The sequence below is a fragment of the Felis catus genome, chromosome A3 (genome assembly GCF_018350175.1).
Source record: "Felis catus isolate Fca126 chromosome A3, F.catus_Fca126_mat1.0, whole genome shotgun sequence".
In the NCBI taxonomy this organism is placed as follows: domain Eukaryota; kingdom Metazoa; phylum Chordata; class Mammalia; order Carnivora; family Felidae; genus Felis; species Felis catus.
The window spans coordinates 120,919,449-120,944,462 of NC_058370.1; the positions used below are offsets into that span (position 1 = coordinate 120,919,449).

At 41.1% G+C, this 25,014-nt stretch overlaps 1 protein-coding gene across 3 annotated transcripts in view; it reads right to left on the bottom strand.

Annotated features, from left to right (window-relative positions):
- Positions 1 to 21,428, bottom strand: part of NCOA1 (nuclear receptor coactivator 1) — a 243,345-nt gene extending 221,917 nt beyond the window's left edge. Inside the window, exon 1 of one of the 3 annotated variants that reach the window (XM_023252044.2) lies at positions 21,298 to 21,428. The gene's annotated coding sequence lies outside the window, so the exon portion shown is untranslated. The other 2 variants (XM_023252042.2, XM_023252041.2) reach the window with 2 other exon arrangements.
- Between the last annotated feature and the right edge of the window lie 3,586 nt (positions 21,429 to 25,014).

The window sequence follows — 25,014 nt, forward strand, 5'->3', positions numbered from 1 at the left end:
CTTAGAAAAAAACACAGGCATAAATTTTCATCACCTCAGATTAGGCAAGAGTCTCTTAGTTATGACACCAAAGGGACAAGGAAAAAAAAAGATAAACTGGACTTCACCAAAATTAAAAACTTTTGTGCCTCAGAGGACACCATCAAGAAAGTAAAAACACTATCCACATGATGGGAGAAAATATTTGCAAATCATATATCTGATATGGGACTCATATTTTCAATAATAAAAGGGCAAATCACCAAATTTAAAAACTGGCAAAAGATTTAAATAGGCATTTCTCTAAAAAAAAAAAAAGATGTATGAATGGCCAATAAGCGTTATGAAAAGATGCTCAACATCTTAGTCATTAGGGAAATGCAAATCAAATTACAATTCCACTTCACACTTTAGAATGGCGTGGGTCAAAAAGTCATATAATAGTAAGTGCTGACAGGTGGCTCAGTTGGTTAAGTATCCGACTTCGGCTCAGACCATGATCTCACAGTTCATGGGTTTAAGCCCCTCATCGGGCTCCGTGCTGACAGCTCAGAGCCTGAAGTCTGCTTCAGATTCTGTGTCTCCTTCTCTTTCTGCCCCTCCCCACTCATGCTCTGTCTCTCTCTGTCTCTCAAAAATAAATAAAAAAACACCTTGGGAATGCAAGCTGGTGCAGCCACTCTGGAAAACAGTATGGAGGTTCCTCAAAAAATTAAAAATAGAACTACCCTAAGACCCAGCAATTGCACTACTAGGCATTTATCCAAGGGATACAGGTGTGCTGTTTCAAAGGGACACGTGCACCCCCCATGTTTAGAGCAGCACTATCAACAATAGCCAAAATATGGAAAGAGCCCAAATGTCCATCGATGGATGAATGGATAAAGAAGATGTGGTATATATATACAATGGAGTATCACTTGGCAATCAAAAAGAATGAAATCTTGCCACTTGAAACTACATGGATGGAACTGGAGGGTATTATGCTAAGTGAAAGTAGTCAGTCAGAGAAAGAGAAATATTATATGACTTCACTCATGTGATGACTTTAAGATACAAAAGGGACATAAGGGAAGGGAAGCAAAAATCATATAAAAACAGGGAGGGGGACAAAACATAAGAGATTCATAAATATGGAGAACAAACAGAGGGTTACTGGAGGCGGTGTGAGAGGGGGAACGGACTAAATGGGTTAGGGGCATAAGGAATCTACTCCTGAAATCATTGTTGCACTATATGCTAACTAATTTGGATGTAAATTTAAGAAAAATAATAAAATTTAAAATAATAATAAATAAATAAATAATACTTAAAAAATTTGTAAACAATAGTAAGTGCTAGCAAGGAAATAGAGAAATCAGAACCCTCATACACTGCTGGTGGAAATGTAAAATGGTGCAGCCACTTTGGAAAACAGTTTGTATTCCTCAAAATGTTAGACACGGAGTTACCATATGACCCAGTAATTCCATTCTTTGAGAAGTCAGTGAGATGATTCATTTTCAGAAATACCAAATAAAAGCAGGGCTGTCTAGTAACAATAGGTTTACAGCCCATTGGAAATATGTACAAACCCCCACCTACCCACAATAGAGTCCCAAACCCTTAGACACTTCACTTCCTGGTTCTTCTTCCCCTCTCCATTTCGTGGGCTTATTTTTCACAGGCTTTGCAATGAGTGTGAGCCAAAGAACTGAAGTCTCTGTGTCACCTCAAGGAATGTACATTTGTCCCAATCAGACTATTTTTTGCCTTACATGGGCAAAGGCGTTGTCTGGGTAAGGCTGTAACCTCTCTAGTACTCAGCCAATGAGGAACCGGGGGAGGCCCTTGCATGCTAGGAGATAAACTGCCTGCTGTAACTGCCTCGAGCGTGCCTCCATCAGACACCTGCTCTTGCAAGAACGGTGATTAAAGCCTTGCTTCATTGTGCTCCGAGTCCCCTCCGCGTTCCTCCTTTGATTGGGTCAGTGGCCTTATTTCTCACACACTCCTAGGTATATTACTAAAAGAAAGGAAAACATATGTCCGTGTAAAAACTTGTACATGGAAGTTGACAGCCAGATTATTCACAATAGTCAAAAAGTGGAAATAACTCACATGTCCATCAACAATTAAACAGATACGTAAAATGTGGTCTATGCATACAACGGAATATTATTTGGCCATTAAATGGAGTGAAATACAGATCATGCTACGATATGAAAGAACCATGAAAGTATAATGCAAAGTGAAAGAAAGAAGTGTGACCCAAAAGGTCAAATATTGTATGGTTCCATGGGATTTCTTTTGGGGTGGTAGAACAGTCTGATAACAGTGATAACAGTTGTATAACTTTGTGAATACACTAAAAGCCACTTTAAAAGGGTAACTTTATGATACATGAATTATATCTCAATAAAAATAATAATGAAAATAAATAGGAAATCTTTCTTGGGATTAATCATAATGAAATCCTAGTAGATTTCACCATAGTAGATACAGTATCATGGTATGATTCCCAGGGTAAAAGAAGAACTGCAGTAAGCACAGGACCCAGAAACTGTCCAGGTGAAGTCCCAGGGCTTTCTGATAAACACATTAGATAATCAACGGTTAGCAAAAACAAAGCACTGTTCCTATACTCTACATGTCTGCCTCAGACATCAATCACGATACCCTCTGCCACTGAGCTGGAAATTGCAATAGAACTCTTCTAAACAGCTATCCATGTACTCAGTACCAATTTATCATAATCGATAACAAATTGCTGAAGGACAGACCTACAGGTACTAACTTCATACCCATTTCTCATAGTCTGTTACACATGCAAATATTAGTGGTTAGCACTTTTAATAATGGTTTTATTGATTACAAAATATTTGACATACAAAAAAGGTATTGAAAATAATTTTAACAGCTATACTCACTATCCAGCTAAAGAAATATACAAATTCAGTTAATATTTCTCCTGCTTTTAACAAATATTTATCCTTTCAGAACAAGAACTATGGGGGCGCCTGAGTGGCTCAGTCGGTTAAGCGCCAACTTCAGCTCAGGTCACGATCTTGAGGTTCGTGAGTCTGAGCCCCACGTCAGGCTCTGTGCTGACAGCTCAGAGCCTGGAGCCTGCTTCAGATTCTGTCTCCCTCTCTCTACCCCTCCCCAACTCATGCTCTGTCTCTTTCTCTCTCTCTTTCTCTCAAAAATAAAATAAATATTAAAAAAAGAAAAAAGAAAAGAAGAAAAAGAACTATGACTATACTCTTGCTCTCTCAGTTAAATATATCTGTACTGAGGAACGTCTGGGTGCCTCAGTCAGTTAAGCATCCAACTCTTAAATTTGTTGTTGCTGTTGTTGTTGTTGTTTATTTATTTATTTATTTTTAAATCTACATCCAAATTAGTTAGCATATAGTGCAACAATGCAATACAGCACACCTGTATCCCATGGATTAATGCCTAGCAGTACAATTGCTGGGTCGTAGGGTAGTTCTATTTTTCGTTTTTTGAGGAACCTCCATACTCTTTTCCAGAGTGGCTGCACCAGCTTGCATTCCCATTAAAAATTTTTTGTAATGTTTATTTATTTTTGAGAGAGAGAGACAGAGAGACAGAATGCAAGTTGGGGAGGGGCAGAGAGAGAGGGAGACACAGAATCCGAGGCAGGCTCCAGGCTCCCAGCTGTCAGCACAGAGCCTGACGCAGAGCTTGAACTCACAAACCGCGAGATCATGACCTGAGCTGAAGTAGGACGCTCAACCGACAGGCACCCAGGCGCCCCTACATCCAACTCTTGATTTTAGCTCAGGTCATGATCTCACAGTTTGTGGGTTCACTGCACTGACAGTAAATCCCTGTTTGGGATTCTCTCTCTCCCTCTCTCTCTCTGCCCTTCCCCCGCTCACACTCTCCCTCTCAAAATAAATCAATAAACTTAAAAAAAATCTGTACATACTGTACATATATGGCCCATGGAGTAAAACTAAGACATCATATTCACCTAGAGACTCTTAAGCGACCTCTGACATATGACACTATGTATAAAATCTCTATCACTGTCAATTTTAAGAAGAGAAGGAAACTCCCACATGTCAACAGCAATAGTAATGGAAACAGAAGTTAGAAAGTGACCAGAGGGTTCTTCCAGTCCAAACTTTCACCCTCACTTAGCCAAAGGCAAAGGCCTCCACTATCCACCTTTCCTGTATATTGCCAGCCCAGCACACTTCTCATTTTAAAAAAGTTTTGTAATGTTTATTTATTTTTGAGACAGAGACAGACAAAGCATGAATGGGGGAGGGTCAGAGAAAGGGAGACACAGAATCTGAAACAGGCTCCAGGCTCTGAGCTGTCAGCACAGAGCCCGACACGGGGCTCGAACTCACTGACCGCGAGATCATGACCTGAGCCGAAGTCGGCCGCTTAACCGACTGAGCCACCCAGGCGCCCCTCATTTTAACATCCGTAATATTTTTCAAGGCACTTTCACACACAACATCTCACTAACCCCACAGGATAGATAAGGCAGCTCTATTTATACCCCTTTTTATAGATGTGGAAGAATGTCTATTAAGAAGCTATTAAGAGCACAAGATCGGAGTTGAGCAGGGCTTGAATCCCTGCTTCACTATCAGCAAGGTGAACCACAAAATAAAGATGAGAATGCCTGCCTTACAGCATAGTTATGAGGATTAGATTACACAACATATACAAAGCACTTAGCACAGAACCTGGTGTAAAATAAGCACTAAATGAATGGTAGCTGCTACTACTGTTGCTGTTAATTAGGCAAGATCACGCAGCTCCTGAACACAGGAGCCAAGACTGAAACTTGGGTCTTCTTTGATTCCACACACCACAGCTTCATTCTCAGATGGTCACCAAGGGTTCTGTTTTATAGCGTAGACCCTACCATTTCCAGGCAATACTTCCCTGTTCTCATCCAGACACCATGATGATCACGTTGGGATTTTAAGAATCAAAAACCAATAGCAATACCAACAGCTGCTAACATCACCAAAACACAACCAGGCATTATATGTGTCTCATAATACTATCTATAAAGTCATCTTGCTCCTCACACACACAAAGTTAAACCTTATTCAAGCTTCTACGTCAAACTACCAATTTATAGGATATACAGAGGGTAGAGAAATATGTGAAACTAAACAAAAATCCAGAGTAACAAAGTCTACAGGACAAACCACCTAGGTTCTTCAACACATAAATTACAAGGGGAAAGAAAGAAAGAGAAGAAGGAATCTACAAATTTTAAAAAGCCTTAAAACACATTTCAATTAATTCTGATGTCAAAAAAATATTTTTGATTCTCCCCTCAAAAAGGCACAGCATCAGCCCCATGCTATGGGGGAAAGAATACCCTAGAGACTTAACCAGAATACTCAGGAATACTTTAGGCTTTGGGACATTTCTTTTTATCCCTTGTAAATCAATAAATTAACATTCTGGTTTTTAAAAGAAAAGCAAAAACAATACATACAGCTTTTACTCTGCCTATGCTACATCTATGATAAAAGTCTTATTTGGAAGAGTATTTTTGAAAGACTACAAGTTTAGTCTTTAAAAATTTTTAAATGATCTTCCCCAACCCCCTCCCCCAATCTACAAGAGATGGCTGGAGCAAAGGTCAAGGGAAAAAACAAATAAGAAAAGTCAGGAAGGAACACTTTTGTAACTGAAGCTTACAAGAAAACCCACAGCACGAACAGGATTAGCTGTCAACAGTAACTTTCCCAGAAGTAAACCATCCTATGATGAGATCTGAGATATCTTAATGAAAATTATAGCACCTCTCTGCCATCAAGAAGCAGTCAGTTAAGGTAAATTAAATGAAAATTCAACTGAAATTTCAACATGGGCACATGCTGTAATGTAGATTACTTGTTTATTTCCAGAGTATTCTAAAAAAGATTTGAGACAGCTCACAAAGTGCATTAGAATTAAAAAGAAAAAAGCAATAAGACTGGGGCAAAGAGAAAATGAGGGAGGAAAATATGATGAAGCCAGGGGTAAGTTTACCACACAAACTATATGCCACAGGTTCTCTTGAGCTGCAAGGGAGGGACTTTGAGTTCCCTTGCAGAGAGAAATACCATGGGTTACAGGAGTCATGATGACTATGTAAGTCAAGGAAATCAGCTGGTCAGGGGAAACACAGCTTTTCCTCGTACAAAGACCTGGAAAAAAAAAAAAAAAAACTACTACATGTGTTCTAACAATAATGGTGATGATAGCAGCTTGAACTATAAAACACTACACTTAAAAATAGTTAAGATGGTAAGTTTTATGTTATGGATATCTTACTATAGTAAAAAAAAAAAAAAAATGGGGGAAAGCAGCTCATTTTCATCGCATGTGTCGTGGGCTGGGTGTGTTCCAAGCATTTTACATGTTTAAACTCACAAAATTCTCATAACAACCTTGTAGAGGTAGGTATAATTTTATTACCCTATTTCACAGATGAGCAAACTAAGGTGCCAAAAGGTTAAGCAGCACACAACTAGGAAGCCTAAGAGCCAGGTTTCAAGGCCAGGACATCTGGCTCCAGAGTCCATACTTCAAACCATTACATAATCCTTTACCCAGAAAGGTGTCCCCTTTTGGGCAAGAGTATTTGCCATCAGCTATTAACTCATTTTGTGTTCAGTCTTAGTATTCCAGACAGTTGCTAAAAGTAGTAGCAGTGGTTACCACATCAATAAGGGCACTAAGATAAAGGAGATAATAGCCTCACAAGAATGCTACAATAAGAGGAGTACTAAATTTTATAAAGCTGTTTATTTTAATGGCCTTCAATAAAGGTTGATTGCATTATACCAAATAACAATTCTGTAAAGTAATTCTACCCCAGTCTAAAACAATGCAAGCTATATACTTAGCATTCTGGTATTCTGGCTTGATCCAAGTAAAAACTGTTTCTAAAGCAATGGATTGAATGTGTTTAAGCAATTCTCAGAGAGTGCTGTTTCTGACTGCTTAGGTTTTTGATAAGAATTAAGCAGCAAAGTAAGTGGATACATACTTGCTAGAGCGAAGCTATTCTATACTGCCAATTAAGGGTAGACTAAATACTTTCATACTCAATCAAGTACAGAATCAGGTTAGTGTCCACTTATGAAAACTGAGAAACCTAACCACTAAAGATACCTAGCAGTCAACCCACCTCGCCATGGAAGTGAGCCAAGAAAGTATTTTCCTATAGGGCCAAAATTTTCCTCTGAAAGTGGTTCTGATTCTGCGCCAATTGACAAACTGGTCAGTTGAGCCTGAAAGTTCTATACCATTCAATGTACTCTCAGTGATTTTGAACTGGAAAATTCTCATAACAAGAGTTTCCCAACATTCATCTTAGTCATAAAATTAACCTCAATTATGCACTCACAGAACATCCAATTAAGACATGCATCCTTGAGTTAACTAAATGAATTGGTTAAAGTTATGTAAAGTTATTAGATATAAACCAATTAAATGTCCAGGGATCTCTGTAAAATATATGTATGATGTAGGTTTTGGAATAATAGATATATCATATCTTTCTTTCTGAAATAACCAGGTAGTAGGGTCAGCTGCCTACCAAGGCCATTCTTCATTAATGTAAATACAAGCACATTATGGCTAGGAAGCAAGGAAAAAAAAAAAAAAGATAGACAAGTATCCCAAAAGGAAAGTGAACAACATGAACAAATTAAGAGCCTTAGAGGAAAAAAAACCCAACATACAACAAACATCTGATAAGATGATCAACTTTATCAACAGTCAGGGAACTACAAATTACAACAATGCTGTTATATCATTTTCATCCATCAAATAGGCCCCAAACAGAAATGACTGACAATATCCAGAGTTCATAAAGGTGGGGGAAAGCAACAACTATCATATGCTATTGGCATAAGTGTAAACTGACAAAGCCTTTGGGGTAACATTTTGAAAGGACATCAATTTTTTTAAATGTGCATAACCATTAATTCCATAAGTATGTTCTCAAACATGTGCAAAAACAAGTACAAACTTGGATGCCTACCAAAACAAAGCTCACAACAGCAAGAAACTCAGTATCTAAATGTCCATCAAAAGAGAGAAAGATGGCTAAATTACAGAATATACATCTAATTAATGTTATACAGCATTTTATGCAAAGATAAAATGGCTCCTTCGTATTCTGAAATTAAAAAAAATTCCCATGCCATTAAGTTTAGAAAGTCTACAACAATTCAAAAAGTATGATCCTAGGGAAGAAACCAGGACAGATGCCAAAGGGGGTCTGAATTAGTCAGAATTCTTTCAGTTCCAAGAGACAAAAACCTGATTCAAACTAGCACGAGCAGTTAGGCAACTGATAAGCTCATTTAACTGGGAAATATAGGGTGGATCTAATTTAAGGTTCAAGAGGATCCAGAGCCTCCAATGAGTCCCCATGCTCATGCATGTGAGAATGTGTGTGATTATGCTTTGGGAGTGTGTGTGAGAGACAGAGTCCGTCTCAGTCAGCTCTGCTTCACCCTGTACGTTGGCTTCACCCTTCCCTACAGTGGACAGACTTCCTTCATGTGGCCAGACACACTCTATCTCACTTCGGTGGACTCCAAGGGAATGAGCCTGTCCCTTGTCCAACATCCGTTTTTCAACCTGAAGGAAAGGCTCTGAACCTGTACTGGTCATAGAGCCATTCTGTAGCAATCACTATGTCCAAAGAAACTATGACAGATCAGATCCAGCCTAGGTCACATGCCCATCCCCTGGCCACTGGGAAAAATACTGTGACCTGAAATGGCAGGGGGTGGGGGGTTGGGGGGAATGTGGAGAGAGACAAGACAGCCTAAATTAACAGCTGCCATATAATTCATTACAGAGACTTTTGCCTTTTAACTCCACATACTTCCATTTCTTTGAATTTGTTGTTAGAATACAGTCAGGATTTACATATATGATTAATTGTTTAATTTAAAAGAGAATACTATTAAAACGCAGTCATAAAGAAGGCCTAAAGTCACAAAAGTTCAAGGTTGATGACTTTAAGAATAAAACTGGGAGGAAAATCGGCCTCATGTACAAATAAGAAACCGGGCTTCCTACTCCTGCATACTTGGCCAACATTTTAACTACCACCCAGTAGTCCTTCTCAAAGCAAGCATTAGAAGATGAACGAAAAACAGAGAAAACAGATTTTAACTACTCAGCAGTATGTTGATAAGAGGAAGGGAAAACACCTCCAGGGACTCTAAGGAGAAACTTTATGAAATCCTCAGACAGCAAGAGGCTGCCAAAAGTGTCAGAAAGCCCTTTCTTTATGCCCTTTCTCACTTTTCCCACCCTACAATATTACAGCCAAACAGTATATGTAGAATAGAAAAGCTCAGGATCAGTTTTACTTAAACTAAATAATCACTTTCCACCTGTTTCAAATATCTACTCTAAAGATGGTAGCAAACCATCTAAACTAAAACAATTTATATTACCTACCCCTAATGTTCCTAGAGACATTATTAAAATTTCTCCTTTAATTGTCCCAAGGTCGACCATTCAACACCACAAGCTCTTTTCACAAATTAATTTAGTAATAAAAATCCCATTTAGACTGACACACAAAACAATTCCTTTTTCCTTTAATGACTCCAAGCAAGGCCTACCAATTCTGGTATTCATTCACCTCTCTAAAGAAGGCCAATTCTGCAAGGATAAGGCAAAGACATTTATTGCTCACAAAATATCTCTTGCACACATTTCCTAGCCCCTTAAGTAGCTGTCCCATGACTACTTCTGACCAATGGATTACATAAGAAGTGATGAGGGTCACTTCAGGGTCAAAGGCACAGTAACCAAAGAGGTTCCATGTTCCTGATAGCGCATCAAACATACTTTATTATTTTAAATACAGAACCCTTTTTCATGTTCCAGAAGACTATCCTATAAGCATCATTCCAGATCCTACAAATCTAATTCAAATTCTACTTCCGCCAAGAAGCCTACTCAGACCACACATATCATCATTAATGTGCTACGTATGTATACTGTGGGTAAAGTACTATGGAAACACTGTGGTACTGACATATAACTAGTAATAAATGCTCTACCCTCTATAATTTACAAAGTGGCTGCTGCAATAGTACCCATGTAAAAACAGAAATAAGTATACATGATAATAAATAAATTTCAAGTGAGTGCTAAAAATAGTAAGTGCCACAGGAGTTTCCTCACATCTCAGTTAGCAACTAGTTTGTTATATACTCCCATATGATACCTTTTCTATTATTTTTTAATTTTTAATTAAATTATGAATTAATCAAATGATGGGGCACCTGGGTGTTCAGTTGGTTGAACATCTGACTCTTGGTTTCAGTTCAGTTCATGATCTCACCATTCGTGAGTTTGAGCCCCACATGGGACTCTGTGCTGACGGTGCAGAGCCTGCTTGGGATTTCTCTCTACCTCTCTCTCTCTCTCTGCCCCTCCCCAGCTTGCTCTCTCTGTCTCTGTCTCTCTCTCAAAATAAATAAGTAAACATAAAGCAAATGAGACTTTTTTATGGGGATTACGATCTTCTTGAAGGGCAGGAGGCCTAAGATACAATAATTTTGTCGCTCCCCATATCACCATTCAAACAAGTACTCAATAAAAATATATATTTTAGTGAGAAGAATAGGCTGAGAAATCAAAACAGAAGTATAGGAATCCCCAAGACATCAGTACTTTATGTCTCCAACAGGGCAAAGGAGAGAGAGGAAGAAACACAAGTTTTTCTGTTATCCATGGCAGGTAGAACTCTACACTGGAGAACATGACTCACCAGGCTATGCCAGACTTTTGAACATAGCCATGACAGCCAGCTTCTTATCCTGTAGGACCACATGCTCTCCAGCCAATATTTGATTTCCAAATCAATTTCCCAAATACCCTGAAACCAGTAGAGAGAATCCCTAGATAATATGTTTGAGTATCCCAGGCACACATTAAAAAAAAAAAAAAAAAAGGTCTGTTTCTCTAAGTACATTAATAAGCAGCATTATGGTTTAATCAATATGATTTGTCAAATATTTTATTATCTATGTGTGTAAGACATTGCAGAGGACAAAATATAAAACATAAGCCCCTTCTGCCATTCTCATACCCTACCTAATTTGGGAGATAGGACACATGAAAACAAAAAATTCCACACAGTACAAGGCAGTGAAGTGTCAAATGAATAATAAGGAAAATATATATGAAAAGAGTTCATAAAAGGAAGAGATCACTTTCAAATTTCATATTCTAAACAATTAACAAGCAAAGTGGAATCTGAGCTGAGCTTTTAAGGATAGGTAGAATTTCAAGAAGTATAGAGTAGGATAATGGAGAACATTCCAGGGAAAAGAATATGTAAAGGAGTAGAAACAGAGAAGCCTAAGGAATGTTTAAGGGACAGTAAACTGACAATTGATTTCAGTTTACTAGGGGAGAATAGTGGGAAATGAGACCAGAAATCCAGGTTGGTGCCAGACACTGGAAAGCTTTAAATGCCAAGCTAAGTAACAATTTCATCTTGACAGTAATGAGGAGCCATTGAAGGTTTTTAAGCAAACAACACAATGAAAATAAAAATTAGGATGATCTCTGCAAAACAAAATTTAGGACACACTTAAGAAGGAACTCACTGGGGGCAGTGAGACCACCTTGGATAACATGGCAATAATTAGGCCTAAATTAGAACAATGACAGTGAGGGAAAAAAAGGAACAGATCTAAGCAGCTGATAAAACTTGGAAAGTGTTTTTAGCATATGTCAAATCAGACCCTAAGGACTCTAGAAAGCTGAGATTCAAATGCTAGAAAGAAAGAGTTTAAAAACACAGCAACTGTGAATTCTAGCCTACCCAGCAGGGTCTCCCCACACTTAAATTGATACCGGGCTCTTCCATACGTATATGCATTCCCATCTCCACACCCCTACAAAAGGTCCACTCTTTTTTATTGGGGTTTAGGGGAACAGAGGTGGGAAATGATATATAAGAGCCGCAAAGTGATGTAGGCCAGGTAGTTGTGCAACAAACAGAACTCAAACATCTGTAAAGGCCAAAGGCAATGCAATCACATCTATTGCAAAATGGAAAAACAGACTGCAAATCCAGTCATACTGCGGGCTTGAGTAATGACATCAGATATATCCATTAAACTTGGCAAGAAGGTGAGACTAGATGAATGGAGTTATTGAGGTCCCAGTCCTTAACAACAGAGGTTCTTAACCTTTGCGGAGGTCATGAACCCTTTTGGGAATTTGGTAAAAGCTATAAAGCTATAGACCCCCTCTCCAGAGAAACGCACAGACTCACAAAATTTTGCATACAATTTCAGAGTATTAGAGATTCTAAATCCATGAATTCCAAGCTTTCTTAGTTAAGAACCCTTGCTAGAAAACACTGATACCTACTTTTTATCATATACCCCACAGTTTAATAAAAGTTTTTGAATAGGGAACCACATGTATATTTATAATTTATATACAGTGCACACCAGACCAATAAATTATGTACCTCGTGAAGCACACACAAAAATGGAAATTTAACAGAATGACATTTGTTATAATAAACAATTCTAAAGCATTTATCTTACTTACTGATGACACAGTTTTCTGCTATTCCTAATAAACACTATTATTAATACCACTATTTTTGCTGAGAGTAATGTGATTGAGTGTGGTTTGTTATTTTTTTAATTTTGCTTTCATATTTTTGTAATATGGCAACTTCAAGTCTGGTTCTAAATTTCAGTTCATTTTTATAATAAATCACTATTTTATTTGTTTTTAACGGCTATCATAGCCAAAAAATTTATTTCACAAAGACGGATAAAACCATCTTGCTGCACTGAATAAAACATGATATAATATTCAATCTTCAATCCCATTCACCATTTATACAAAGGTTTTTGCTAAAGTTCAGCTAGTGCATTTCCATACTTCCTGATGACAATCAGTTGTTCTTCCTAATAAACCAAACACTATTGCTTTTTTATATTTTTGGCAGATGAGCACAAAACCACTAAAACATGTAATTTTAGGGTGCCCAGGTGGTTCAATTGGTTAAGCGTCCGACTTTAGCTCAGGTCATGATCTCACTGTTGGTGGGTTCAAGCCCCAAATTGGGCTCTGTGCTGACCCATCAGAGCCTGGAGCCTGCTTCAGATTCCCTCTCTCTCTGCCCTTCCCCCCACTCACACCCTGTCTCTCCCTCTCTCTCTCTCTCTCTTTCAAAAATAAATAAACATAAAAAAAAAATTTTTTTAAACACCTACTTTTACAAGGTTTTAAAACAGGTTAGAAAATTTTGTTTCCACGTTCAAATGTACATATAAAAATACTCTTAAAGTTACACACATCATTTTTAGCAATTAAACCCAATAATGATGAAAATAGTTCCAAATATTCATTTTCAATAACCTCTGTCATAACATTGAATTTTATTTTGTTCTGAATGGTAGTTAATTTTTGAGTCACTGTTATGAACTCACCATCATCCCAAAGGGACGGATAAAGTGTGTTTATTTTTCATACATATCTGCTAGGCAGCATACTACTCACAGCCACTTGTCACAGAAAATGTCAGCAAATTTGGAACATCTGTGTTTTTGTGAAAGAAAAATGAGTAAGTCACCTTTAAGTTAGACAATTCTTAAGACCTTTGCTTTAAGATGGCCAGTTAACCTCTATGAAATATTGTACAAAAGATGGACTCCCTACTGCAATACCAAGTATGGTAAGAGTCTACTATTTAAAATAACAAATTTGAGGGGAACCTGGGCGGCTCCGTCCATTAGGCATCTGACTGGCTTAGGTCATGATCTCACGGTTTGTGAGTTTGAGCCCCACGTCAGGCTCTGCGCTGACAGCTCAGAGCCTGGAGCCTGCTTCAGATTCTGTGTCTGCCTCTCTCTCTGCCCCTCCCCTGCTCATGCTCTGTCTCTCTCTTTCAAAAATAAATAAATATTAAAAAAAAAATTTTTTTACATACAAATTTGAAAATCCATTTACCCAGGCCCCTATAAACTGTAAAACATCACAACAGACTGAAAGAAATTTCCTTAGAGACCTCTAATATTTCTCCCATTTCCCAGATAATTTTATGTAAACTCTACCATAGAGACCATTGTTCTAAATGTGCCTACACTCTCGTGGGTCAAAGTGCTCTATCAGTGCCCTCCAACCAATTTCCCTTGCATGCTATCGAAGTTTAAGGGAATTATCTTTAAAGGTACTCTAATTATATTGTCTCCATCTCTGAATTACTACCAGTTTGGCAAAAGACACAACCACAGCACATTCTGTGACACCAGTTGTCTTCAACACTGTTCCCTCAGTGTTATGTTGGCTAGCAGTTCAGTCAAATAATAGACAGGGCTAGAACAAGGTCCAAGACTCTTCATGACATATCCTGCCTTAAATCCTTTTTGGAACATGGCAGGGCATAAATAAATCAGTAAAATAAATCATGAACTATATTGAGAGCCAGGGACTTTCAACTTACATGACCAACCTCACTTTTACAGCGAAATATACTTATATTTATACAAGGAGATGACATTTTTACACTTAAAAAACAAGTCCGCTGCATAAATGCCAAATGATAATACACTGTTTAAAAAAAACAGCTACTGCTTTAAAAAAAAAAAAAGTATAAGCCAGTGAAAAAGATTTTGTACTAACTTCTATCAAAAAAACACATAATCTGTTCTCAAATATACATAAAAATGAGTGAATAAGTTCCCAGTGTGGTAAGCCTTACATATGGAATCATTTCAAAAACTATGAAAATATAAAATTTGGGGTGTAAAACCTGCCAAAAAAAATCTATGTAAATTTGGAAAACTGACATTTCTCATAGATCTCATCCAGATCTACATACTTCACTGTTCCCCACCACCTCCCTCCATTAAAATCCTGCAATATCTTGCTACTGCACCTACAGCATCTGGTTCCCACCTCCTACATCAGCTGGTGCCACACTCCTCCTTGCACTTTCCCCCTTCATTGCTCCTAAGTAATTCCAAGCTTTTCCGTCCTTTCATCTTTGCTATTTAATCTTCCTTACTATAGTGCTCTCCTCACCCTCACTCATACACAAATCATCCCTTGCCTTCAATGTTCTGGGCCACCCTAAGCCCTCCATGAAACCTACCCTGATCACTCTCAAATGAGAGTAACTGCTCCCTCTCCTGAATCCTCAAAGTACTATTTCATACCTGTCTCATAGCACTCATCACATTCAATCAGCATTATAGGTATTTGTGTGTTCGTCTTATCACCTCTTTTAGGGCATAATCTCCTTAAGAACAGGATCTGTATCTTATTCAACTTCCCTATCTTTTAACAACACAGCACCTTGAACAAAGCAGGTACTTCTATAACTACATCTTGAATGAATGATTGAGTGGATACTTAGAAATTCAATTACAGACTTCCTGTACCCCCTGGAATGGAGAGGGAGGCACCAGACTTTGCAGAACAAGTAACTTTCCCCTAGGTTTCTCCAAACGAACTCACCGAAGTAAAGCCAGTATTACACACACAGGTGCTTTCAAAAAGCAAGGACATTTCATCCTTCAACTATCTGGTCAAATACAGTATGATATCTTTATATACACACATATACACTCACATAGAGTATCTTCCATTGAACAATAATCAAATCTGTGCTTGATAGTAAAAGCATGTAAATATTTTAACCATACAGGCAAACTAAAAATTTAAGATGTAATATATTAAAGCTATCAGAATAAGATCAACCATTCAAAGTACAAGTGGAAACAGAATGACCAAGCAATTTATTTCAAATGGAAAAAACAAAAACAAAAAAAACCCTGAGCTTTAGCTATTTAAATGCTAACGAAACTTGAGAGGCAGAATTTTATTGCTAAGAATCCAAAACCAACCATTCAAAGATAAGCTTACCTAGACAGAAGCACCAAAGAATCAACATTACTAAAGTACAAAGGTGAGATCAGAAACAGCATGAAAATCTTAAAGTGACACTATCATTAAGTAACCGATATATATGGGCTCCTGGGTCATCAGAAAGCAATGAGATCGCAGGAGTCTCCACTGCACATGTAAGGAACAGAGAAAACCCAGAAAGGAAAAGAAGGCTACGATGTGCCCGACTGTGGCTAACATGTTAGAGACAAGCCACTTGCAAGGTATGCCTGTGATTTCAAGTCAGAAGACCCTGAACTCAAATGTCGTCCCTAATACCTACGAGTTGTGAATCTTATATCAACCACTTAACCACCCTGAGCCTTGTTTCCTCGTTTATAAAATGTAACATGTAGAATCAACCTGAGTACAGTGTGTCTAGGAGGTGGCACTCAATAAATATTTGCTGGCTTTAAATGAGGGCCATACAAGAAAAGCAGACCTTTCTCTCCAGGTTCTTTTGCAGTTTTTGAGAAAGCAGTCTTAAGTAATTCCGATACTTTATTGCAATATTCGGCAGTCAATATTTGGCCAAAAAATAAAAATACTCCTTTCCTCCTAGCTTACACATTACCTAAAAGCTTACTAAAATTCTTAAATTTAAAATCTCTTTGTAATAACCTTCAAATACTAAAAAACAAACAAAATAAAACAAAATCTCTCATAAAGAAGCCTGGAAGCCAAATACCTGACCTAAGTAAAACCACTAAGTACATGAGCCAGGAAAACTACTCTATTTGCCTGTCTTAGTCTTCTCATCTGCAATATTAAGGAGGTTGTGGAGAACTTACTATTAAGGCCCCTTTACTCTAAATGGTGTGGTTTATGCCATCTCAAGGACTTTCCAACCTACTTAAGAAAAACAATTCAATGTACAATTTAAAAAATTATTTCTTTCTTTCAAAAAGGAGGAAAAGAATAAGAAATTTATTACATAGAAAAAAACTGAGCAATTGATGTTAAGGGAGTTATAAAAACAAGCTTTCTAGAGAACGTACCGACTCTGACCCTGTTCTTGAAGGTCAAGAGATAAAAAGGAAAGGAAACACAATTTAAATAAAGAAAATGATATCTACAGGTAATTATAACACTTTCTTCACTTGTGTAGCACTTTACAGTTTACAAAGATTTCTGCTCATGCCATCTGCAGCAAATTTTCTGGAATGAGAAATTCAAGAACAGTTTAAATTATTTGCATTTGATAAATTTGTCCACAGAAAAGTCTCTGCTACAAACAATAACATCAAAAAGCATTCTGGAAAGGAATTTTTTAAGCATTTCTGTGTAGGATGAATTAGGCAAATGCACGCAGGCAAACAGCTATAAACCTACAAATCACAGAATCTAACACAAGGAAAAAATGCGAAATTGGGCCAATATGCTGTTTTAATGATAAAGAAACTCAGGCCCACAGAGTCGATGTGACTCTCATCACTCCATGTGCAAAATGACAGGAGGACCAGATTGAAGAACCAGAAATAAAGGGGGAAATCCAAGAAACTGCAGAGGAAAGAATCAGAATTTGGTGATGGACTAGATAGTGATGTGTTTAGGCTATATTAGCGTAAGAAAGCATTATTAAAGTCTTTGTGGCAATCATTATGCCAGACATATTTTGTTATTTAATAAGTTAATTGAAAGATCACAACAATATGAGGGTAAGTACCTTATTCCAGTTTTACACATGAAAACCTGAGATTTAGTGTGGTTACATAACAAGCCCAAGGCTACATCTACTAAGTATCTGGAGGAGCCAGGACATCATCCCATCTGAAGTCAAACTTGTATTTCCAAAAGAGGCCTAAAACTTGCCTCAAAAGTATAAGCTAAAAGGACAAAATTCAAGTATTGCTTTGGAAATGGTGACTACCCCAGTGTTACCAGAATTCTGGTCCTGTTAATAGGTGTATTTTTACCTCTGTGCTTGCACCTAATCTGTCACCAATGGTCAAGTCCAGGATGTCTTCATAAAGCTAAACTTCCCAGCTCTCCACACTAAACCATCCATGGGAGAGAGCAGATCAAAATATATCTAAGATGAGGGTGACTGGAGGGCGATTAATTTCAAATCTTACAAAACTCAAGTGACTATAGCTTCTGTTTTGGCATAAGCTATTTACCTTCAAAATATGATAACTATACTAAGCTTTCCTAAAAGCCTGTCACTTCAAGAAGCCTCAAAAATACTGTGTTGCAGATGGGGGTATGGGGGAGGAAGCATGGAGACAACAGCCCACTCTACTTGCACCTCTGAATTGGATTTATATGTTGGTGTCAGTGTTTTGTAATAATTTCTCTTCTTCAACCACATATCCTACAGAAATATAAAATAACTATTTCTCTATATTCCAAGTATCTATAATCCAAATACTGTACGCCCATTAAGCATTGTCCAGAACGATAGAAAAATCCCTGCACCTCCTTAAACTAAGCATGCAAGCACAGTACCCAGTTGCCTCTAGGCCATTTTATGACCTCAGTCCCCACATGTTGACAGAAAGGCACAAAGTCTAAAATATAAAATGGAGAAGAAAGGCTTGAAATGACTAGACTTTAGGTAAGAAAAGAGGTCAGAGGCCACGGGGCCCATTCTCAATGACCAATGGCCAAGGCTAAACTCGTGGTTAACCGGGGAAAGAAGCAACAAAGAAGTCCTTTGCGAAGGTCTAGTCTGCCCCAATGGGTAGGAAAGTTATACATGGTGGGGAGAAATTTGTATGGCTCTGCAGCCCAGACTCTATTCAAGTCCTGGATCGCGTGAATTTTCACCCAGTCCCACACTCCCGTCTGTGCCTGATACTTGCAGGAAATGTAAAAAGGAGACCACCACATGGTTTTGGACCTCTGCCAGGAAAGCAATTGATGGCCCTCTGAGAATTCTTGCGATTATCATATGTAGAAGGAAAAAACCACTACCAAGATAATAATGTGCATCCTGGGGATCTCCTCCCGTGCCCCAAGACTTAGAGATAGCGTGCGCTTATACTGACCGGCAGTACTTGCCCTAAAAGGAAAGCTATGTTAGCCCATAGGGTTTAAGGTCAACTAACTCCAAAAGATACGCCACATAACATCAAACGATGTGGAGCCCTTGGAGGATAACGCAGAAAAGGCAAACTAAAGTAAGCAACAGAAGTAGTATCTAAGAAAAGGTATATAAAATTGATGACAACAGAGGAGAGCTGAAATGTCTTTGAAAAACAATTAGAAATCACATTGTAATACACAATAAAACAGAGAAAAGATTTTTAAGGAATGTCCAATATCCTCTCCCCCACACTCCACCCTTCAGCATCTCTAACCCTCATCACTTACTCAACATTTAGTCCTGGTGAAGACCGATCATTGGATTCGCAGGATCAAGAGTACATGCTACGAACATTCCGTCCTGAGAACATCTTTACATTTTGAGGCTTGTTTACCACCCTTCCCTATAGAGTAAAAGCATGAAGTGTTGCCAATGCTTTCATAATATATACCAGTTAGCACCATAGCAACCCAATCCTCTGCCCACCAAAAGATTAACACATACACACAAAACAGGAAATTCAACAAAAATTAAATTTGACCCTAGACTCCCTCAACAGTTAAATGTCTTAAGTAGTAGCAGTATCTTTATATCACACCCACTTCATGCTACCCTTACGGCTTCCTGGCATAAGCAAATTCTTGGGATTATACAAACTGCTGCTTCTGTTTCCAGCCCAGATTTCTAGAAATGAAACCCTAGAATTGAGGGAGAAAGAAAAACAAATGTTGGCAGAAAGAGGGAGGAAAATGCATTGTCTATATAATCCCAGTGTAAGTGGGACAATCACCATTAGTTCCATCAAGCCCTTTTTTTCAATAAAACCACTTACCCAAAAATGCAGAATCTAAAACACTCCCTTGGCTTAAACCACACAAAAAGCAATTTAATAGACACAATCCTACAGATTTTCTCAGAAAGAAATGAGGAAGAGATTAACTAAAAACTATGTCAAATTCCAGTTTTGCCCCTCAAAATTCAAACTTCCCTGTGACTTAAATAAATGCAACAAATAAGCAGTGGAAACATGTCTACAACAATCAAACCAAACACCTGTTCTTATAAGCAACACCCCTCCATTTTCTCTCCAAACCATGTACTTCCCTATTCAGGCCCCCTTTTTGATCCACTGTTCCCAAAGCATGAAGTGCAAATAACAAATGGAGGGAAAACATTTTAGAACCTAGTTCACAGAACCAAATTAGACCTTTCCACAAAGGACAGGCGATAAAATGGAAACACTTCCCAACTGCATCTAGTTTATGACAAATAGTTCAAGGAATGCCCATTTATTAAGATGAATCAAACCCCACTGCTACCTTTCACCCAAAACTATTTCTAGTTCAAGAGCCAAGAGACCTAAGCAAATACTTTCTTTTCACATTATTCTCAACATGAAGAAATCTGACCCCCTTCCTACTACATCATAGCTTCTGTGAAACAAGCTGAGAGAGAGGCCCCTTTGGCCAACTTTTTTTTTTTTTTTTTTTTTTTTTGAGCCTAACCTCCAACCAATTCCAGAAGAAGAGACAAACCTCAAACCAATTTAACCCTTGATATCCATCCCTTCAACAGAACAGTAAGCTTCACCGCAGCAATGTTTTACACAGACACTTGAAGATTTCTTAATCACCGAAGTGTAAGCCTCAGCCCTCACAAATCATCGCCACAGAGATTACTCTTGGCATCAACAGAGGGTGCTGGGACTGCAATTCACTCAAGAACCCTTCATTCACCATCACCATACTCGACATTAAAAATTCGCCCTCTCAAAAGAAAAAAATGTCACCTTCTCCACAAGGACACCTGCCTCTTCAACGCCTCTACAGTGAACGAGGAGAGCCAACCATGAAAGGCTAAAAGACCTTCCAGCTTAAAGTTTTCCTCCCCACCAAACTCGGCAGCCACAGCACCGTGGACTGTCCTTGTCACATACACAAGCATTATTGTCAAAGCCTCCGTCTCTCTCTAACATCGTCAGCCGAGGCTGTGTCTAGACCATGGGGGTGACTGCTTTAGAAAGAAGCAAAACAAACAAAACAAAACCCACAGCTGGGTAGTAAGGACTAGGGACCCTGGTGTCCGGTTTCTCCGGTTCTCTTCCGAGAGACCAGAGGGCGGCTCGAGTTCTGCTGCTGACCATTAACTAGTCCCACCTCCCGATCGTCCAGTCAACACGTCGGCTCCCCCTCTTAGGTCCTTTCAGCAAACTCCTAGCAAGGGGACCAACCCCTAGCCCTACAGGAAAATTCACTTATCCATCCCCTTTCTACCTCCGAAATCCCTCGCCAAGAGGCGGAAAAAGCGAGTGCGCCGGGGTAAACAGAAGCGCCGTCGAAGGCTGCGCTTACGGAAAGGCACGCCATGGTCATCCCCATTTCGCAGTCCCGGCAAGCGAGACTCGGAGAGGTTGCCCGGCTTGCCAAGGTCACCGCGCGCGCCGGGGCCGAGGGGCGCCCGCGCCGACTTCCGGCTCCCCCTCTCGGCGGCGGGGAGCGCCGGAGGGCTGGGGGCGCCGCTCCCCACGCCGGGCCGGCGGCCGCGAGCCTCGCGCACCCTCCGCGGATGCTCGCCCAGTCGGCGCTAACTAGGGCAACTGGGAAAAGGGGCCGCGAAGTCGCTGCTGCAGCAATTTCCTCCGCGGGCGCAGCCCCCAGCTGGCGCCCGTGACAGCTGCGACCTCCGCCCCCTCCAGCCGCGCGAGGCCGAGGGAGAACTCGGGGAAAGTGGGAGGGGGACGGAACGGAGAGAAAGGAGAGCGGGGGGCGGAGGGGCGCCAGCTGCTCCCCGCCCCCTAGGGCCTCGGCGGCCGCGCGGCTCGTGACAGCTGCACCCACCGGGAGGCTCGGCGCCCGCCGCCCGCCACTCACCTGCCGCCGCCGCCGCCGCCTCTGGGCCGCGCTGACGGGCGCCGCGCTCGCCGGGACCGAGGCGGCGCCGCCGCGGCCTCCGCCGCTCCGCGGGCCGGGAGCCCGCCGCCGCCGCCGCCGCTGCCGCCGCCGCCGCGGCTCTCCGGCCCCCTCCTCCGGAGCAGGGGTCCCCCCGCAGGGGGATGCAGAAAGAACCCGGCGCAGGGTCCGCTCGAGGGAGCAGCAGGGAACAGGGCGGCCGAGGAGCTCGAGGCCGCCGTCCAGCCGTCTGAGGGGAGGGCTGGGCGGATCGCGTCAGACTCCCGCTCGCCCGGCCTGAAGAACAGGCATTTCAGCCGCTCTCCGCGGCCGCCATGTTCTCCTCCTCCTCGGCCGCCGCCGCCGCTGCCGCCGCCGCCGCCACCGCCCCCCGCTCGCGGCCCCGCCCCCTCCGCGCCCCGCCCCGCCCCGCCCCGCCCCGCTCCGCTCGCTCCCCGCCGCCCCGCCCGCCGCGCTGCCCCTGCGCGCTCCGGCCCGGCCGGGCCCAGGCGACCCGGTGCCCGCGAGCTCCGACGGCGCGCCCGGGCAGCGCACTTTCAGCCCGCCCCGCCGCCGCGGAGTGAGGAGCAGTCCCGCGCCCTCTGCCGGCCGGCCGCCCGAGGGAGGGCTGCCGCGGTCCCGCCCCGGCCCGCGTCCTAACGAAGTGTGGGAAAGGAGGCCCCAACTCTTCCCCTCCCCTCGGGGCGTTCCTCCGACTGCTGCCGGGAAGCCTCCTCGAGCCCCAGGGTGCTTTCAGCTAGGCCGCCCGGCCTGCACCCTCCCGCTGCCCTTCTCTTTCGGGGAAGATGGTGCAGCGGCGAGAGGCCCTGCACACCCAGGAGGAGTCGGTTCTGGGCCTGGCCCTCCACTAATCTCTGAATTACTTTGGGCGAGACACATCCCGCGGGCCTCTTTTTTTATTCTGTAAAACTGGGAGGTGGTTGCCTAGATGATTTCACAGGCTGTTAGACAAGGGAAAAGAAAGATCATCTGCCCCCTTCGTTTTACAGATGAAAAGCTCTGACTGACACGTCTGGCTCTGCAATTCTATGAATTACCCAAAATGTCTGTCATTGACAGAGCTTTCCCCTCAAGGGGGCCCACACCTTTCTTCTTTTCTACCCGCTTTTTTTTTTTTAATTCTATAATGGAAGTACTACTTCCAAAAGTGGAGGGTTCCTTGTCATTGGAGGAATCAAACAACTGCTGAACAGGCTTTCTGAGCCGTGATGGCCTTATCTGGGAAGCATCCCTCATTCCAAAGTCTGGCAATGTAATATGTATCTTTCTCCCCGGGATGTCCTAAGGATGAATGAGTCACTGGCTGCGGAAGTGCTTTGTAGAGCATACATCTATCCTTTCCTCCACTCTTATTCCCAATTAATCTGTTTTCACCTGCCTCAATCCTGTCCTGCTGCTGCTATCTCGCAACGTTATCTGCTGTTTCTCTTCCAGTGTTTTCTGTCCTAGAGCAACCTCTGTACATCCTTAAGCCCTTCTCACCCCTTCTCCTAACTGAAACCTGACTGCCTTGAAAACACCATCCTCCCTGGCATCTCTCTGAGGCAGTGGGCAACTGCTTCCAGAGGCAGGTACTCCACCCTACTATTAGTCCCTGCCACACACGTGACCATCCATCTTCTGCCCTGTCTTGGTCATAAAGCAACCTTTCGCTCACACCCTTCATTCACTCATATATCCATTCATTTACGTTCATTCAACTGATTCTTGTCGAAGACCTGTCACTGACGCCCTAGGCGCACTTCATTAGATCTTGCCCTCACCTGATTTACCAGGACCTCCAGCCACCGGCAGAGTCTCCATCCCCAATAATAGCTGGAAGTACGCACCGCCATGCATCTCCACGGTTCACCCTATTGTCCCTTTCTGTAGGATCTGTCTCTCCATCTAGTCCAGTCCAGACTGTGTGAAGGTGGAGCCTCTTGTACAGGTGATCCTGTCTTCTGTTGGGGCTACCCTCTAGTCCCTGCTGTTTGCCAAACCTAGTGCACACTTTAGTCCTCCCACTGTGGGCCTTTCTACAGTGCTGAATGGACACTGCAAACTCCTTTTTCAAACTCTCCTCTCCTCCTGTGTCTTCTACATCATTCTCCTTTCCTTCTATCTCCTTTCTGACATTTCCTTTACTAGCACTTTTCTTGGCTGCTCCTTTTTTATCAAGGCATAAAATGTTTCTATCTTCAAGATTTTATTTTTTTCCCTCCTTTCCTCTCGCTTAGATTGACTTCATTTGTTTCCACCACTTCAATTGTTAATAATTCCCGCATCTCCTTCTTCCAGCCACCCCACCCATACACACGGTCTGCAGCTCAGTGTCTTAATTAACTTTATTTTTTTAAGACATTGTCTCTTTTTGTGAGTTTACTTGTTTATTTTGAGAAAGAAAGTGTTCAAGCGCAGGAGGGGCAGAGAGAGAAAGAGAGAGAGAGAAGGCGAGAGAGAATCCCAAGCAGGCTTCTCACTGTCATGAGAGCCCACTCGAGGTTCAGTCTCATGAACCATGAGATCATGACCTGAGCCGAAATCAAGAGTTGGATGTTTAACCAACTAAGCCACCCAGGTGCCCCAAGAACTCTTTTTTTTAGAGTTATACTCTTTCTTTAGAGCCTTTGACTTTTTTCTTCTTCCTCTGCAAATCATAATCATTTGCCAAAAACAGTTAAACCCACTGTTTTCTTTTTTTTATTGTGCTAAAATACATATTACATAAAATTTACCATCTTAGCCATTTTTAAGTGTACAGTTCAGTGGCATTAAATACATCCACATTGTTGTGCAGCCATTACCACCATCCATCCCCATAATTCTTTCTATCTTGTAAAATTGAAACCCTATACCTATTAAACAATAACTCCCCATGCTTCTCTCCTCCCCCAGCCCCTGAACCGCTATTCTACTTTTTATCTCTATGATTTTGCTTACTGTAAACACTTCATATAAGGCAATCATATAATATTTGCCTTTTTGTGTCTGATTTATTTTTCTTAGCATAATGTCCTTAAGGTTTATCCGTGTTGTACCATATTGCAGAATTTCGTCCCTTTCGAAGCCTGAATAATATTCCACATTCTGCTTATCCATTTATCCATTGATGGACACTTGAGTCGCTTCCACATTTAAGCTATTGTGAATAATGCTTCAGTGAACGTGGGTGTATAA